At 39.1% G+C, this 18,048-nt stretch overlaps 1 protein-coding gene across 1 annotated transcript in view; it reads right to left on the minus strand.

The window, feature by feature from the left end:
* AMN1 (antagonist of mitotic exit network 1 homolog) overlaps positions 1 to 6,766 on the minus strand; it is a 35,030-nt gene extending 28,264 nt beyond the window's left edge. Inside the window, exon 1 of the mRNA XM_007452179.1 lies at positions 6,756 to 6,766. The gene's annotated coding sequence lies outside the window, so the exon portion shown is untranslated. The remainder of the gene's footprint in view (positions 1 to 6,755) is intronic.
* Positions 6,767 to 18,048: the final 11,282 nt, after the last annotated feature.

Raw genomic sequence — 18,048 nt, forward strand, 5'->3', positions numbered from 1 at the left:
TTGCTGTTTTTTACTTAAATTTGTAAGAGGTATTTTTGTGGCCAAATACATGACTGATTTTGTATATGCTCTATAATATTCAGAGAATGTATACTCTCTGAGAAATGTAATGTTCTCTTTCTGTGTATTATATATGTGTGTCTAAATATCTCTCTCCGTGTATGTATACACAAATATATTATGTGTATATGATTATTTATTGATTAGTACACAAATATGTGTATATGATTATCGATGAGTATCACTTAATTCTTCTATGTTCTTATTTTTTCTACTAAATCTGTAGAAATCTTAGTTTTCAATACTTGCATTTTGAAATCAACTTTTCTTTTTATTTCTACAAGTTTTTGCTAGTTTATGTACATTACCATTTTATAATGAAAATTTTCAAAAATACAGAAAAATAAAATAGAATGATATAAATCATGTACCCAAAACCAATAATTTAAAAATTTATTTTATCATTTTGTGTCAGGTATCTTTCATAAGATATAAAACACTTCAGATAAAATTAAAGCCTCCTTTGTCTGCCTATTCAGGTTTACTTTCTTTATCTCCCTTTGCAGAAACAACTACTACCATGAAGTTGTTCTTTTTTAAAAAAATTTTTTATTGGAGTATAACTGATTTAGAACGTTGTGTTAGTTTCAGGTGTACAGCAAAGTGAATCAGTTATACATATACATATATCCACTCTTTTTTAGATTCTTTTCCCACATAGGCCATTACAGAGTATTGAGTAGAGTTTCCTGTGCTACACAGTAGGTCCTTATTATTTATCTGTTTTATATACAGTCATGTGTATATGTCAATCCAAACCTCCTAATTTATCTCTCCCCCTCTCCCTATCCCCTGGTAACCATAAGTTTGTTTTCTATGACTGTAACTCTATTTTTCTCTTGTAGATAAGTTCATTTGTACCCTATTTTTAGATTCCACATATAAGTGATATATTTGTCTTTCTCTGTCTGACTTACTTCATTTAGTATGACAATCTCTAGGTCCATCCATGTTGCTGCAAATGGCATTATTTCGTTCTTTTTTACGGCTAAGTAATATTCCACTGTATATATGTACCACATCTTCTTTATCCATTCCTCTGTCAATGGACATTCAGGTTGTTGCCATGTCCTGGCTATTGTAAATAGTGCTGCAATGAACATTGGGGTGTATGTATCTTTTTGAATTATGGTTTTCTCTGGATATATGCCCAGGCGTGGGACTACTGGGCCCTATGGTAGTTCTATTTTTAGTTTTAGAAGGAACATCCATACTGTTCTCCATAGAGATTGTACCAATTTACATTGCCACCAACAGTGTAGGAGGGTTCCCTTTTCTCCACACCATCTCCAGCATTTACTGTTTGTAGTTGTTTTTTTTTTTTAATTTATTTTTGGCTGCATCAGGTCTTAGTTGCAGCGTGCAAGATCTTCATTGAGGCATGCAGGATCTTTTGTTGCAGTGCGCAAGCTTCTCTCTAGTTGTGGCATGCAGGTTTTCTCTTCTCTAGTTGTGGCACACTGGCTCCAGAGCATGTGGGCTCTGTAGCTGTGGTGCACGGGTTCCAGAGCACATGGGCTCTGCAGTTTGCAGCACATGGGCTCTCTAGTTGAGGCGTGCGAGCTCAGTAGTTGTGGCGTGCGGGCTTAGTTGCCCCACGGCATGTGGGATCTTGGTTCCCTGACCAGTGATCAAACCCGCGTCCCCTGCATTGTAAGGCAGATTCTTTACCACTGGACCACCAGGGAAGTCCCTGTTTGTAGATTTTTTGATGATGGCCATTCTGACTGGTATGAGGTGATACCTCATTGTAGTTTTGATTTGCATTTCTCTAATAATTAGTGATGTTGAACATTTTTTCATGTGCTTTTTGGCCACCTGTATGTCTTCTTTGGAGAAATGTCTATGTAGATCTTCTGCCAATTTTTTGATTGGGTTGGTTTTTTTGATATTGAGCTGCATGAGCTGTTTGTATATTTTGGAGATTAATCCCTTGTCGGTTGCTTTGTTTGCAAATATCTTCTCCCATTCTGAGGGTTGTCTTTTCATTTTGTTTATGGTTTCCTTTGCTGTGAAAAAGGTTTTAAGTTTAATTAGGCCTCAATCATTTATTTTTGTTTTTATTTTCATTAATCTAGGAGGTGGATCGAAAAAGATCTTGTTGTGATTTATGTCAACGAATGTTCTGCCTATGTTTTCCTCTAAGAGTTTTATAGTATCTGGCCTTATGTTTAGGTCTTTAATCCATTTCAAAACATTATATTAATAATATTAATAATATAATTATTAATTAATAATATAATTATGATATTAATACTAATAATATTAATAAGATTAAATCGATTATATAACATTTCAGATAAAATTAAAGCCTCTGTCCACCTATTCAGGTTGACTCTCTTTATCTCCCTTTGCAGAAACAACTACTACCATGAAGTTTTAAAAATAGTTTCTGTCCATGATTTTATTATACTTCTAATACTAAAGTATATATGCATAAAGAGCATACAGTATTCTTTCTGTACTTATAAAATATCATGTATTAAGTTTCCTACCATGACTAAATTTGACAATTGTCCCTGTAATTGTGAGTTTTCCTCTTTATAAGACTACGGTGTTGGTTGCAAATTCATGATCATTTTATCTTCTCGTGGAACATTCCTTTTACCCTTAAGTAATGTCTCTATCTATATTGATGTTTTTCACTTCAGTAAAACCATTCAGTCTGGTTTTACTATTGCTCCACCATATTTCTTTCGCTTCTTTTGCTAACATCTTTGCAAGATTCATCTGCATTGTTGTAGATAGCTATAGTTTGTTCATGCCCATTTTCACTGCTGCATAATATTCCACTGTACGAACAATTTATTTATCTATTTGACTGTTGATGTACAGTGTGGTGGTTTATCACTTTTTACTATTAGGAATATTAATATGAATATTTTGGGACATGTCTCTTGGTACACATGTGCCTATGTTTCAATCAAGTATATACCTGGGAGTAGAACTGCTGACTCATATGGTATGCATATGTTTAGCTCAATGCCCAACAGTTTTCCAAAGTGTCTGTACTGATTCAAAATCCTACCATCAATCAATGAAAGTTTCTGGAATCCATATCCTTGTCAACACTTGGCATTGTCAGTCTCTTTAATTTTTGCCAGTATAGTGAGGGTATAGTAACAATGCATTGTGGCTTTAAATTTCAATCCCAGATTATTAATTTGAGCACATTTTCATTCCTTTATTGTATTGATACATTTGGATAGTCTCTTGGAGTTTCTGTTCAAGTATCATATCCAGTTTTCTTTTGGGTTGACTGTTTTACTTAGTGGTACGTAGGAGTTCCTCTTATATTACAGACATGAGCCTTCTGTTGATTATATATGTTGCAATTATAGACTCCCATTCTGTGGTTTGCCTTTTCATTCTCTTAATCATGTTTTATGTTGTAGAGAAGTACATTTGATGAGGTCCAATATGTGTTTTCTTTATAGCAAGTATTTTTTTTGTGTCCTGTTTATGAACTCTTTCACTGTTCTACATTCATGAAAATAGTCTCCTATGCTTTCTTCTTGAAAAGATTCATTCATGGTTTTACCTTTCACTTTTTGACTTAAAAACCCTCTTGTAATTGATTTTTGCAATTGTCAAGAACTGTGCAGAGTCTGAGAGTTTACCCTACTTACTTGTTTATGAGTTAGCTTTATTACTATTTCATGAATGCTAGCAGAAGACATGAGATCCCTGGGTCAGAGAAAAAGGACTTTATTACTAATGACAAGAGCAGTAGCCAGAGCTTCATGTTTCTGTTGGTTCCCCATGCCCTCCAAGTCCTGCAAATATAATGTAGGTAGGTCCAGATAGATGTTTGCAGTGGGTTGTATTACAGGAGAGGAACACTGAGCTTGGGGGAATTCACCATTTTTATATCAAACTGAAGCAAGCCTGCTCTTTTTGGAAGGAGAAAATACTTCATCCCTCAAGTCTGTTTGCTACAAACACAACCTTGAGAAATGTCCTAGGTAATCAAGGCCCCACATTCTTGGTATACCCAGCAAGAATGTGCAGGTCCACAGCACTGCCTCTCCCAACAATCTACCCCAACATGTTCTTGGCTGAATTCAAATATTCATGTTAAGTATGCCACTCTGTCTGTCAGCCATTTTAATTAATTTGACCAACAGAGGCTAAAACCAAATCTGTTCAATCTGTCACTTAAAGCATTTAAGTAAAAGCTACTATCAATAGTACTCCAAGTAGCAGGATAAGGCCAACCTGCAGTAATGATGACCTCAAAAGTGCCTGCAGGCAGCCATAATAAGAAACGAAACTGAGTTATTTGTAGTGAGGTGGATGGACTCTGTCTGCCATACAGAGTGAAGTAAGTCAGAAAGAGAAAAACAAATACCGTATGCTAACACATATATATGGAATTAAAAAAAAAATGGTTCTGAAGAACCTAGGGGCAAGACAGGAATAAAGACGCAGATATAGAGAATGGACTCGAGGACACGAGGAGGGGGAAGGGTAAGCTGGGACGAAGTGAGACAGTGGCATGGACATATATACACTACCAAATGTAAAATAGCTAGTGGGAAGCAGTCACATGGCACAGGGAGATCAGCTCGGTGCTTTTGACGACCTAGAGGGGTGGGATACGGAGGGTGGGAAGGAGACGCAAGAGGGAGGAGATATGGGGATATATGTATATGTATAGCTGACTCACTTTGTTATAAAGCAGAAACTAACACACCATTGTAAAGCAATTGTACTCCAATAAAGAAGTTAACTTAAAAAAAAAAAAAAGTGCCTGCAGGGTCCCAGACTCAGCTAACTGTGAAAAGGTATGGAATGGGGTGGGGGTGGGGGGGAACTAGTAGGTCTTATTTTAAGACAGGATGTGGTCAAAATCCAGTCTATCATCCATTATGAAACATGCAAAGGAATTTAGGTGGTTATTTCAATGACTACCTTTTTCTTTCTTAGGGCTTTTAATTTTTAAAAAATCTGTCTGTTATTTTATCTATATCCTTCCCTTAAGGATAACTGCTCCTTTGTTTTTGAACATTTCCAATATCTTTGTTTTAAAATATTTTTCAAAATTCTATTGTCTGTAGTTCTTAAAGTGTCAATTCTCCTATTTTCTGTTGAGTCTCTTTCATGCTATTTTTTTCTTTAGATACTTTATAAATTTTGACTGTTAACGCTTCTTTGCACAAGTAGTTTTGCATGAGAGTCCTGTATTCTTTGTGTTGTGAAAGCAAACCTCGTAGAGAAGGTTTCAGTTTTCCTCTTCTTAAGGACCCTGTCTTTATATTGTTGAACTGCAATAACAAAATACCATAGACCAGGTAGCTTAAAAACAAAAGAACTTTAATGTTTACAGTTTTGGATGCTGGAAGTCCAAGATCAAAGTGCCAGCATGGTTGGGTAAGGGATCTCTTCCTGATTCACAGCTGGGACCTTCTACATGTGTCCTCACATGGTGGAAGGGGCTAGGGATTTCTCTGGAGATTCTTTTGTAAAGGCACTAATCCCATTCATAAGGCTCCACCCTCATGATTTAAACACTTCCCAAAGGCCCCAGCTACTACCAGCATACCTTTAGGGGTAGGATTGCAACATATGAATTTTAGAGGTACAAAAACATTCAGACCATAGCAGACCTCATAAGCATTCACAAATTCCAAAGCATAGTTAACTGTTATGTATCCATCTTGAGGATATTAACAGTGAAAATTCAAACCATACACCTGCACATAATAAATGCATGAGATACTAGTTTTTAAACAGGAATTCTATTTTTGGCTGGGACTTTATATCCTTGCCATTGATGTGGGCTGCTCTTGGAAGAGTGTGACCTCAAGCTAGGTGGCTCTGCAACAGAGGTAGATTCTGAAGGAGCTCAGTAATGGAAGCTATCTGCCCACCCTCCTCCCACAGGAGGGCAGAAAGTCCTTCCCTGAAGGGTGAGCTGTGTGGCACATCTCCATGGATTTCACTCCCGTTTTCCAAAACTATGCATTATTTAGGTTGTGTACACATTTTAAGTAATTCATACTGGATGGACTACAAGAAATAAGAAGGGTAACGAGTTTAGACTCTCTCAGCTCTCATTATCCTCAACTCTGTTACGATATTGAAATCAGATGCTCTACCATCAACAGAAAGTTATGTTATTTATTCTAAAAGTTAAAAGCTTAACTTTTAAAACGATCATTTGGGGAGTAACTGCTTTATTAAGATATAACATATAATAGTGGTTTTTAGTGAATCCACAGAGTTGTGCATCCATCATCATTACCTAATTCCAGAAGATTTTCAATACACTAAAAAGAAATCTTGTACCCATTAGCAGTCACCTGCCAATCCTCCCCACCTTCCACAGCCTAGGGAACTACCAGAAGCTCCACAGAAATCCCTAGCCCCTTCTACCATGTGAAGACACATTGAGACAGGGTGCTATTTTCTGTATCTCTAGATTTAGCCTATCTGCACATTTCATATAAATGGAATCATAAAATATGTGGTATTTTATTACTGGCTTCCTTCACTTAGCATAGCATTTTCAAGTTCATCTACGTTGTAACATGTATCAGCACTTCGTTACTTTTTACCGCCTTTTGTTTATCCATGCATCAGCTTATGGGTATTTGGGTTGTCTCTACTTTTGGGCTATTATGGATAATGCTGCTATAAACATTTGTGTATGAGTTTTTGGATGGACATACGTTTTCATTTCTTTTGGGGACATATCTAAGAGCTCAGTTGCTGGGTCACATGAAACTGTTGGATCATACGGTAACTCTATGTGTAAACATCTGAGGAACTACTGAACTATTTTCCAAAGTGGCTGCACCATTTTATGTTCCTACCATCAGTGTGTGAGGGTTACAATTTCTCAACATCCTTTTCAATATTTGATGTTATCTTTTTTCTTTAATCTTTTTTTTAATTAATTTATTTTTTTGGCTGCACCAGGTCTTAGTTGTGGCATGTAGGATCTTCATCATGGGATGCAGGCTCTTAGTTGTGGTATGCGGACTCTTAGTGGCGGCATGCACATAGGATCTAGTTCCCTGACCAGGGACTGAACCCGGGCCCCCTACATTGGGAGCGTGGAGTCTTGACCGCTGGACTGCCAGGGAAGTCCCTAATCTGTCTTTTTTTAATATAGCCATCCCAGTGGCGATGAAGTAATAATAGCTCATTGTGGTTTTTTAAAAATGGTTTTGTTTTTTTTTTTTTTGCGGCATGCGGGCATCTCGCTGTTGTGGCCTCTTCCATTGTGGAGTACAGGCCCCGGACGCGCAGGCTCAGCGGCCATGGCTCACAGGCCCAGCTGCTCCACGGCATGTGGGATCCTCCCGGACCGGGGCACGAACCCGCACCCCCTGCATTGGCAGGAGGACTGCCAACCACTGAGCCACCAGGGAAGCCCCTCATTGTGGTTTTGATTTGCATTTCACTGCTGGCTGATGATGTTGAGCATCTTTGCATGTGCTTGTCAGCCATCTGTATATCTCCTTTATAGAACCATCTGTTTAGATCCTGCTCCCACTTTTAAGTTGGGTTTTGCTATTTATAGGATTCTTAGTTGAGGTTTTTCTTTCAGCACTTTAAATATGCCATCCCATTACCTTCTGCCTCCATTGTTTCTGATAAGAAGTCCACTGTTAATCTAATTAGGCTTCCTTTATACATGAGTAATTTTTTCTCTTGCTGCTTACAGGATTTTCTTCGGGTCTTTGGCCTCAGCATTTTTACTACGATATTTGTGTTTAGATCTCTTTGTATTTATCCTACAAATTGAGTTAATTTCAATTCACTGAGTTTACTGGATGTATAGATTAATATTTCTCATTAAATCTGGCTTTTAGCTATTATTTCTTCAAGAATTTTTTTCTGCTCCTTTCTCTCCTTTTGTTCTGGTATTCCCATCACATGTACGTTGACATGCTTATCCCATACTTCTGTGAGGTTCTGTTCCATTTTCTTCATCCTATTTTCTTTCCACACTTCAGATTGCATACTATTATTTATCTTCAAATTCATAATTCTTCTGCCAGTTCAAATCTACTACTGAGTCCCTCTAGTGATTTTTAAATTTCAGTTATTGTACTTTTTCAATTCCAGAATTTCCATTTGGTTCTTTTTTATACATAATTTCTATCTCTATATAAATATTCTCTATTGTATCTACTGTATGAGACATTGTCATCATGCCTTTCTTTACTTCTTTTATTTTCCTTTTTTTGAAATTGAGGTGAAATTCGCATAATATAAAATTGATCATTTAAAGTGTACAATTCAGTGGCATTTTGTATATTCATGTTGTGTAACCACCACCTCTATACTTATAAAACATTTTCATTAGCCCAGAAGAAAACTTACACTTATTAAGGAGTCAATTTCCATTCCTCTTTTTCCCCAGTACCTGGCAACTACCAATATGCTTTCTTTCACTATGGAATTTTCTGTTTCAGGTATTTCATATAAATTAATTCATATAAATGTGAACTTTTGTGTCTGGCTTCTTCCACTTAGCATAATGTTTCTGAGGTTCATCCATGCTCATGTATCAGCACTTTATTCCTTTTTATGGCTGAATGATATTTCATTGTATGGATATACCTCATTTTGTTTATTGATTCATTGGTGATGGACATTTTGGTTGCTTCTACATTTTGGCTGTTGTGAACAGTGTTGCTATGAACATTTGTGTACAAGTATTTGTTTGATTACCCAGTTTCAATTCTGTTGGGTACATACCTAGGAGTGGAATTGCCGGGTAATATGGTAATTCTATGTTTAACTTTTTGAGGAACTGCCAAGCTGTTTCTCCCTTGACTTCTGTAAGTATGGTATCCTTTAGTTCTTTGAACATGTTTATAGTAGTTTCTTTAAGTCTTTGCTAAGTCCAACATCTGGGTCCTCTCAAAGGCAGTTTCTGGGTAAATACAATAAAAGCTGTTACCACTGTCTTAGACCAGGGGTCAGAAAACTATGGCCAATGGGCCAAATCTTGCCTGTTATCTGCTTTTGTGTATAAAGTTTCCTTGGAACACAGCCATGTCTGTTCATTTATGTACTGTCTATGGCTGCTTTCACACACTATAATGGCAGAGCTGAGACTGTATGGCCTGCAAGTCTGAAAATATTCATTGTCTAGACTTACAGCAGTTTGCCAATATCTACCTTAGATAATGGTAATACTACTAAGATTAAAGCTTATATTTTTACTGACTCTTGGACTATTGCCAATTGCCTAGTCACCTGGTCTGCCATTTGCAAGACCACATATTGGTACATTAAAGATCAAGTCCTCTTTAGGACTGTGAATTGTAGAAACAAATTATAGCTGATATACATGGCAATGGCTCATTCCCTAATGGAATGGGCTGGGTTCATGCTGTTAATTAAGTATGCCCCACCCAGATCCCTGTCATTGCTACTGGGAATCCATCATCACACAGAACATGGCAACACATCCACCATCATGGCCGAGGAAAGTAAGGATTATCTGTGTCTGATGTTAAAGCTACCACTGCATGCCAGTCTTGTGCCTCCTTTCAAAAGTTTGCCTGTTGGGCTTCCCTGCTGGTGTGGTGGTTAAGAATCTGCCTGCCAATGCAGGGGACATGGGTTCAAGCCCCGGTCCAGGAAGATCCAACATGCTGCGGAGCAACTAAGCCCGTGTGCCACAACTACTGAGCCCGCACTCTAGGGCCCATGAGCCACAACTACTGAACCCACATGCCACAACTACTGAAGCCCATAAGCCTAGAGCCCATGCTCCACAACAAGAGAAGCCACCGCAATGAGAAGCCTCCGCACCTCAACGAAGAGTAGCCCCTGCTTGCTGCAACTAGAGAAAGCCCGCACACAGCAATGAAGACCCAACACAGCCAAAAATAAATAAATAAAATAAATTTAAAAAAAATAAGTTTGCCTGTTTGTTTTCTAATTAAATAGGCCACAATACATAGAGTGTTGTCCCCTCTCACTCCTGACAAGCTGACTATATTGAGCCTTTGACCACTTGCCTTGGGTCCTCCATTGATGCCTTACTGTTGTCGATATATTTTCAGGTTATGGTGTCACTGTTCCAGTCTGATCAACCAACTCAAGCCACACTGGCCATAACATAAAATGTGTTATGTTTTTGGCCTTTCAGGCCATATTCAGTTGGACAGTATGATGTCTCTTATTGCAAAGGTTCACTCAACACTGGACCAATAGTCAAGGTATTCAATGGACATTTCATATCCCTTATTATCCTCAAGCTGCTGGTTCCAACAAGAGGTAAATGGATTTTTTAAAAAGTCAACTAAAGAGATTTCTGACTCTACCTCCTTCACTTTCTCCTGGTCCACACATCTTAATTAAATGCAAGCATCCACTGAAAGAGTTCACATCCCCTTGGCCACCTTCTAGATAATGATCAGGATAAAAGGGGTGGAGGGTTATCTTGACCAATTCTGAAATTTTAGAATTCTATTCTGACATTTCCTGAGCATGATGCATCTTTCTTTTCCCTAACAGTTACCCCAAGCCAGCCTGGTTGGTACAGCTGGGTGGCAGCCTGGCCAAAAAGGAGCTTATAGAATTCAAACTTAATCTTGGTTTAGTCACCTGGATTCTCCTTTTGGATTGAACTGGTTCTAGATCAGAGTCAGCAAACTATAACCCATGGGCTGAGCCTGGTCTGCTGCCTGCTTTTGTAAATAAAGTTTTACTGAATCACAGTCATGACTGTTTCTTTATTATGTATTGTCTATGGCTGCTTTTGCTCTACAAAGGCAGAGTTGAGTAATTGTGACAGAAGCCGACAAAACTGAAAATATTTCTCTGCGGCCCTTTACAGAAAAAGTGTGCCAACCTCTGTCCTATGAAGATAATGACCATTTGGTTGAGTAAACTGCTCATCAAGTTCCCCTGCAGTAGCCCATGCCCATAAAGGTGGGAAATATGATGGATTCCTATAAATTTTGGAAAAATATCCTTCTCGGACTACCCTGGTAGTCCAGTGGTTAAGACTCCACACTCCCAATGCAGGGGGCCTGGGTTCAATCTCTGGTCAGGGAACTAAGATCTTGCATGTTGCACGGTGTGGCCCCCCAAAAAATAAATTAGGGGGACCCTAAAGATGGAGGAGGAGTCAGACATGGAGATCACCTTCCTCCCCAAAAATACATCAAAAATACACCTACATGTGGAACAACTCCTACAGAACACTTACTGAACACTGGCAGAAGACCTCAGACTTCCCCCAAAGCAAGAAAATACCCACGTACCTGGGTAGGGCAAAAGAAAAAACAGAGATAAAAGAATAGGAACGTGGGCTTCCCTGGTGGCGCAGTGGTTGAGAGTCCACCTGCCGATGCAGGGGACACAGGTTCATGCCCCGGTCCGGAAAGATCCCACATGCCGTGGAGCGGCTGGGCCTGTGAGCCATGGCTGCTGAGCCTGCACTTCCGGAGCCTGTGCTCCGCAACGGGAGAGGCCACAACAGTGAGAGGCCTGCATACCGCGAAAAAGAAAATAGAATAGGGACAGGACCTGCACCTCTGGGAGGGAGCTGTGAAGGAAGAAAAGTTTCCACATACTAGGAAGCCCCCTCACTGGTGGAGATGGGGGGTCGGGGGGGGGGAGCTTCGGAGCCACGGAGGACAGCACAGCAACAGGGGCGCGGAGGGCAAAGCGGAGAGATTCCCGCACAGAGGATCGGCGCCGACCGGCACTCACCAGCCCGAGAGGCTTGTCTGCTCACCCGTCAGTGTGGGTGGGCACTGGGAGCTGAGGCTTGGGCTTCGCAGTTCAGATTCCAGGGAGAGGACTGGGGTTGGCTGCATGAACACAGCCTGAAGGGGGCTAATGAGCCACAGCTAGGCAGGAGGGAGTCAGGGAAAAAGTGTGGACCTGCCTAAGAGGCAAGAAACCATTGTTTCGGGGTGCACGAGGAGAGGGTATTCCTTACCTGTCTGCCCACAGAAGGCAGAGCACCACCTAAATGAGCTCCAGAGACTGGTGTGAGCCGCAGCTATCAGCTCAGACACCAGAGATGGGCAGGAAACACTAACGCTGCTGCTGCAGCCACCAAGGATCCTGTGTGCAAGCGCAGGTCACTATCCATACCCACAGGGAGCCTGTGCAGCCCACCACTACCAGGGTCCCATGATCCAGGGACAACTTCCCTGGGAGAACACAGACGGTGCGCCTCAACCTGTTGCAATGTCACACTGGCCTCTGCCACCGCTGGCTCACCCCACATTCCAATTATAACTACTGCACCCCTCCCTCCTCCTGGCATGAATGAGCCAGAGCCCCTAATCAGCCAATGCTTTAATCGCACCTTGTCTGGGCAGGAACAGAAGCCTGAGGGCAGCCTACAGGCAGAGGTGGGGGCAAAACCAAAGCTGAACCCCAGGAGCTGTGCGAACAAAGAAGAGAAAGGGAAATTTCTCCGTGCAGCCTCAGGAGCAGTGGATTAAATCCCCACAATCAACTTGAGGTACCCTGCATCTGTGCAATACCTGAATAGACAACAAATCAACCCAAAATTGAGGAGGTGGACTTTGGGAACAACTGTGGACTTGGGGTTTGCTGCCTGCAACTGACTTCTTTCTGATTTTTATGTTTATCGTAGTATGGTTTTTAGTGCTTGTTATCATTGGTAGATATACTGGTTTCGTTGCTCTCTTTTTAAAAATTATTTTATTTTAATAATTAAAAGAATTTTTATTTTAATAGTTTTATTTTACTTATCTTTTTTTTCTTTCTTTTTTTTCTCCCTTTTCATCTGAGCTACTTGGCTGACAGGGTCTTGAGCTCCAGCCTGGTGTCAGGCCTGAGCCTCTGAGGTGGAAGAGCCGAGTTCAGGACGTTGGACTACGAGAGACCTCACGGCCCCACGTAATATCAATTGGCGAGAGCTCTTCAAGCGATCTCCATCTCAATGCTAAGACCCAGCTCCCCTCAACGGCCAGCAAGCTCCAGTGCTGGACACCCCATGCCAAACAACTAGCAAGACAGGAACACAACCCCACCCATTAGTAGAGAGGCTGCCTAAAATCATAGTAAGTTCACAGACACCCCAAAACACACCACTGGACTCAGCCCTGCCCACCTGAAAGACAAGATCCAGCCCCACCCACCAGAACACAGGCACCAGTCCCGTACACCAGGAAGCCTACACAAGCAACTAAACCAACATTACCCACTCGGGGCAGACACCAAAAACAATGGAAACTATGAACCTGCAGGCTGTGAAAAGGACATGCCAAACACAATAAGTTAAACAAAATGAGAAGACAGAGAAATATGCAGAGATGAAGAAGCAAGGTAAAAACCCACCAGACCAAACAAATGAACAGGAAATAGGCAGTCTACTTGAAAAAGAATTCAGAGTAATGATAGTAAAGATAATCTAAAATCTTGGAAATAGAATGGAGCAAAAAGGAGGAAACATTTAACAAGAACCCAGAAGAACTAAAGAGTAAATACACAATGATGAACAACACAATACATGAAATTAAAAACTCTCTAGAAGGAATCAATAGCAGAATAACTGAGGCAGAAGAACAGATAAGTGACCTCGAAGATAAAATAGTGGAAATAACTACCACAGAGCAGAATAAAGAAAAAAGAATGAAAAGAATTGAGAACAGTCTCAGAGACCTCTGGGACAACATTAAACGCACCAACATTCATATTACAGGGGTCCCAGAAGAAGAAGAGAAAAAGAAAGAGTCTGAGAAAACATTTGAAGACATATAGTTGAAAACTTCCCTAACATGGGAATGGAAATAGTCAAGCCCAGGAAGCACAGAGAGTCCCATACAGGATAAATCCAAGGAGAAACACGCCAAGACACCTATTAATCAAACTATCAAAAATCAAATACAAAAAAAAATATTAAAAGCAGCAGGATAAAGCAACAAATAACATACAAGGGAACCCCCATAAGGTTAACTGCTAATCTTTCAGCAGAAACTCTGCAAGCCCGAAGGGAGTGGCAGGACATATTTAAAATGATGAAAGGGAAAAACCTACAACCAAGATTACTCTACCTAGCAAGGATCTCATTCAGATTCGATGGAGATATTAAAACCTTTACAGACAAGCAAAACTTAAGAGCATTCAGCACCACCAAACCAGCTTTACAACAAATGGTAAAGGAACTTCTCTAGGCAGGAAACACAAGAAAAGGAAAAGACCTAGAAACACAAACTGAAAACAAGAAAATGCTAATAGGAACATACATATCGAAAATTACCTTAAATGTAAATGGATTAAATGCTCCAACCAAAAGACACAGACTGGCTGAATGGATACAAAAACAAGACCCATATATATGTTGTCTAAAAGAGACTGACTTCAGACCTAGGGACACATACAGACTGAAAGTGAGAGGATGGAAAAAGATATTCCATGCAAATGGAAACCAAAAGAGAGCTGGAGTAGCAATTCTCATATCAGACAAAACAGACTTAAAGACTATCACAAGAGACAAAGAAGGACACTACATAATGATCAAGGATCAATCCAAGAAGAAGATATAACAATTGTAAGTATTTATGCACCCAACACAGGAGTACATAAGGCACATACTAACAGCCATAAAAGGGGAAATCAACAGTAACACAATCATAGTAGGGGACTTTAACACCCCACTTTCACCAATGGACAGATCATCCAAAATGAAAATAAATAAGGAAACACAAACTTTAAATGACACATTAAACAAGATGGACTTAATTGATATTTATAGGACATTCCATCCAAAAACAACAGAATACACTTTCTTCTCAAGTGCTCATGGAACATCCTCCAGGATAGATCATATCTTGGGTCACAAATCAAGCCTCGGTAAATTTAATAAACTTGAAATTGTATCAAGTATCTTTTCCGACCACAACGCTATAAGACTAGATATCAGTTACAAGAAAAAAACTGTAAAAAATACAAACACATGGAGGCTAAACAATACGTTACTAAATAACCAAGATCACTGAAGAAATCAAAGAGGAAATCAAAAAATACCTAGAAACAAATGACAGTGAAAACACGATGAGCCAAAATCTACAGGATGCAGCAAAAGCAGTTCTAAGAGGGAAGTTTATAGCAATACAATCCTACCTCAAGAAACAAGAAAAATCTCAAATAAACAACCTAACCTTACACCTAAAGCAATTAGAGAAAGAAAAACAAAAAAACCCTAAAGTTAGCAGAAGGAAAGAAATCAAAAATATCAGATCAGAAATAAATGAAAAAGAAATGAAGAAAACTATGGCAAAGATCAATAAAACTAAAAGCTGGTTCTTTGAGAAGATAAACAAAATTGATAAACCATTAGCCAGACTCACCAAAAAAAAAGGGATAAGACTGAAATCAACAAAATTAGAAATGAAAAAGGAGAAGTAACAACTGGCACTGTAGAAATCCAAAGAATAATGAGGGATTACTACAAGCAACTAAATAACAATAAAATGGACAACCCGGAAGAAATGGACAAATTCTTAGAAAAGCACAACCTTCCAAGACTGAACCAGGAAGAAACAGAAAAAATAAACAGACCAATCACAAGCACTGAAATTGAAACTGTGATTAAAAATCTTCCAACAAACAAAAGCCCAGGACCAGATGGCTTCACAAGCGAATTCTATGAAACATTTAGAGAAGAGCTAACAACTATCCTTCTCAAACTCTTCCAAAATACAGCAGAGGGAGGAACACTCCCAAACTCATTCTACAAGGCCACCATCACCCTGATACCAAAACCAGACAAAAATATCACAAAAAAAGAAAACTACAGACCAATATCACTGATGAACATAGATGCAAAAATCCTCAACAAAATACTAGCAAAGAGAATCCAACAGCACACTAAAAGGATCATACACCATGATCAAGTGGGGTTTATCCCAGGAATGCAAGGATTCTTCAATATACGCACATCAATCAATGTGATACACCATATTAACAAACTAAAGGATAAAAACCATATGATAATCTCAATAGATGCAGAAAAAGCTTTTTATAAAATTCAACACCCATTTATGATAAAAACTCTCCAGAAAGTAGGCATAGAGAGCACTTACCTCAACGTAATAAAGGCCATATATGACAAACCTAAAGCCAACATCGTTCTCAATGGTGAAAAACTTAAACCATTTCCTCTATGATCAGGAACAAGACAAGGATGCCCGCTCTCACCACTATTATTCAACATACTTTTAGAAGTTTTAGCCACAGCAATCAGAGAAGAAAAAGAAATAAAAGGAATCCAAATCAGAAAAGAAGAAGTAAAGCTGTCAGTGTTTGCAGATGACATGATACTATACTTAGAGAATTCTAAAGATGCTACCAGAAAACTACTAGAATTAATCAACGAATTTGGTAAAGTAGCAGGATACAAAATTAATGCACAGAAATCTCTTGCATTTCTATACACTAATGATGAAAAATCTGAAAGAGAAATGAAAGAACCACTCCCATTTACCACTGCAACAAAAAGAATAAAATACCTAGGAATAAACCTACCTAAGGAGACAAAAGACCTGCATGCAGAAAACTATAAGACACTGATGAAAGAAATTAAAGATGATATAAACAGATGGAGAGATATACCATGTTCTTGGATTGGAAAATCAACACTGTGAAAATGACTATTCTACCCAAAACAATCTACAGATTCAACACAATCCCTAACAAACTACCAATGGCATTTTTCACAGAACTAGAACAAAAAATGGCACAATTTGTATGGAAACACAAAAGACCCCAAATGGCGAAAGCAATCTTGAGAACGAAAAATGGAGCTGGAGGAATCAGGCTCCCTGCCTTCAGAGTATATTACAAATCTAGAGTAATCAAGACAGTATGGGACTGGCACAAAAACAGAAATATAGATCAATGGAACAGGATAGAAAGACCAGAGATAAACCCACGCACATATGGTCACCTTATCTTTGATAAAGGAGGCAAGAGTATACAATGGAGAAAAGACAGCCTCTTCAATAAGTGGTGCTGGGAAAACTGGACAGGTACATGTAAAAGAATGAAATTAGAACACTCCCTAACACCACACACAAAAATAAACTCGAAATGGATTAAAGACCTAAATGTAAGGCCACACACTATAAAACTCTCAGTGGAAAGCATAGGAAGAACACTCTTTGACATAAATCACAGCAAGAGCCTTTTTTACCCACCTCTTAAAGAAATGGAAATAAAAACAAACACAAACAAATGAGACCTAATGAAACTTAAAAGCTTTTGCACAGCAAAGGAAACCATAAACAAGATGAGAAGACAACCCTCAGAATGGGAGAAAATATCTGCAAATGAAGCAATGGACAAAGGATTAATCTCCAAAATATACAAGCAGCTCATGCAGCTCAATATCAAAAAAACGAACCACCCAATCCAAAAATGGGCAGAAGATCTAAATAGACATTTCTCTAATGAAGATATACAGATTGCCAAGAAACACATTAAAGGATGCTCAACCTCACTAATCATTAGAGAAGCATAAATCAAAACTACAATGAGGTATCACCTCACACAGGTAGAATGGTCGTCATCAAAAAATCTACAAACAATAAATGCTGGAGAGGGTGTGGAGAAAAGCAAACCCTCTTGCATTGTTGGTGGGAATGTAAATTGATATAGCCACTATGGAGAACAGTATGGAGGTTCCTTAAAAAACTAAAAATAGAACTCCCATATGACCCAGCAATCCCACTACTGGGCATATACCCTGAGAAAACCATAATTCAAAAAGAGTCATGTACCACAATTTTCATTGCAGCACTATTTACAATAGCCAGGACATGGAAGCAACCTAAGTGTCCACTGACAGATGAATAGATAAAGAAGATGTGGCACATATATACAATGGAATATTACTCAGCCATGAAAAGAAGGGAAATTGAGTTATTTGTAGTGAGGTGGATGGACCTAGAGTGTCATACAGAGTGAAGTAAGTCAGAAAGAGAAAAACAAATACCATATGCTAACACATATACATGGAATCTAAAA

Source organism: Lipotes vexillifer, unplaced genomic scaffold (genome assembly GCF_000442215.2).
Source record: "Lipotes vexillifer unplaced genomic scaffold, Lipotes_vexillifer_v1.1 scaffold1, whole genome shotgun sequence".
NCBI classification, from domain to species: Eukaryota; Metazoa; Chordata; class Mammalia; order Artiodactyla; family Lipotidae; genus Lipotes; species Lipotes vexillifer.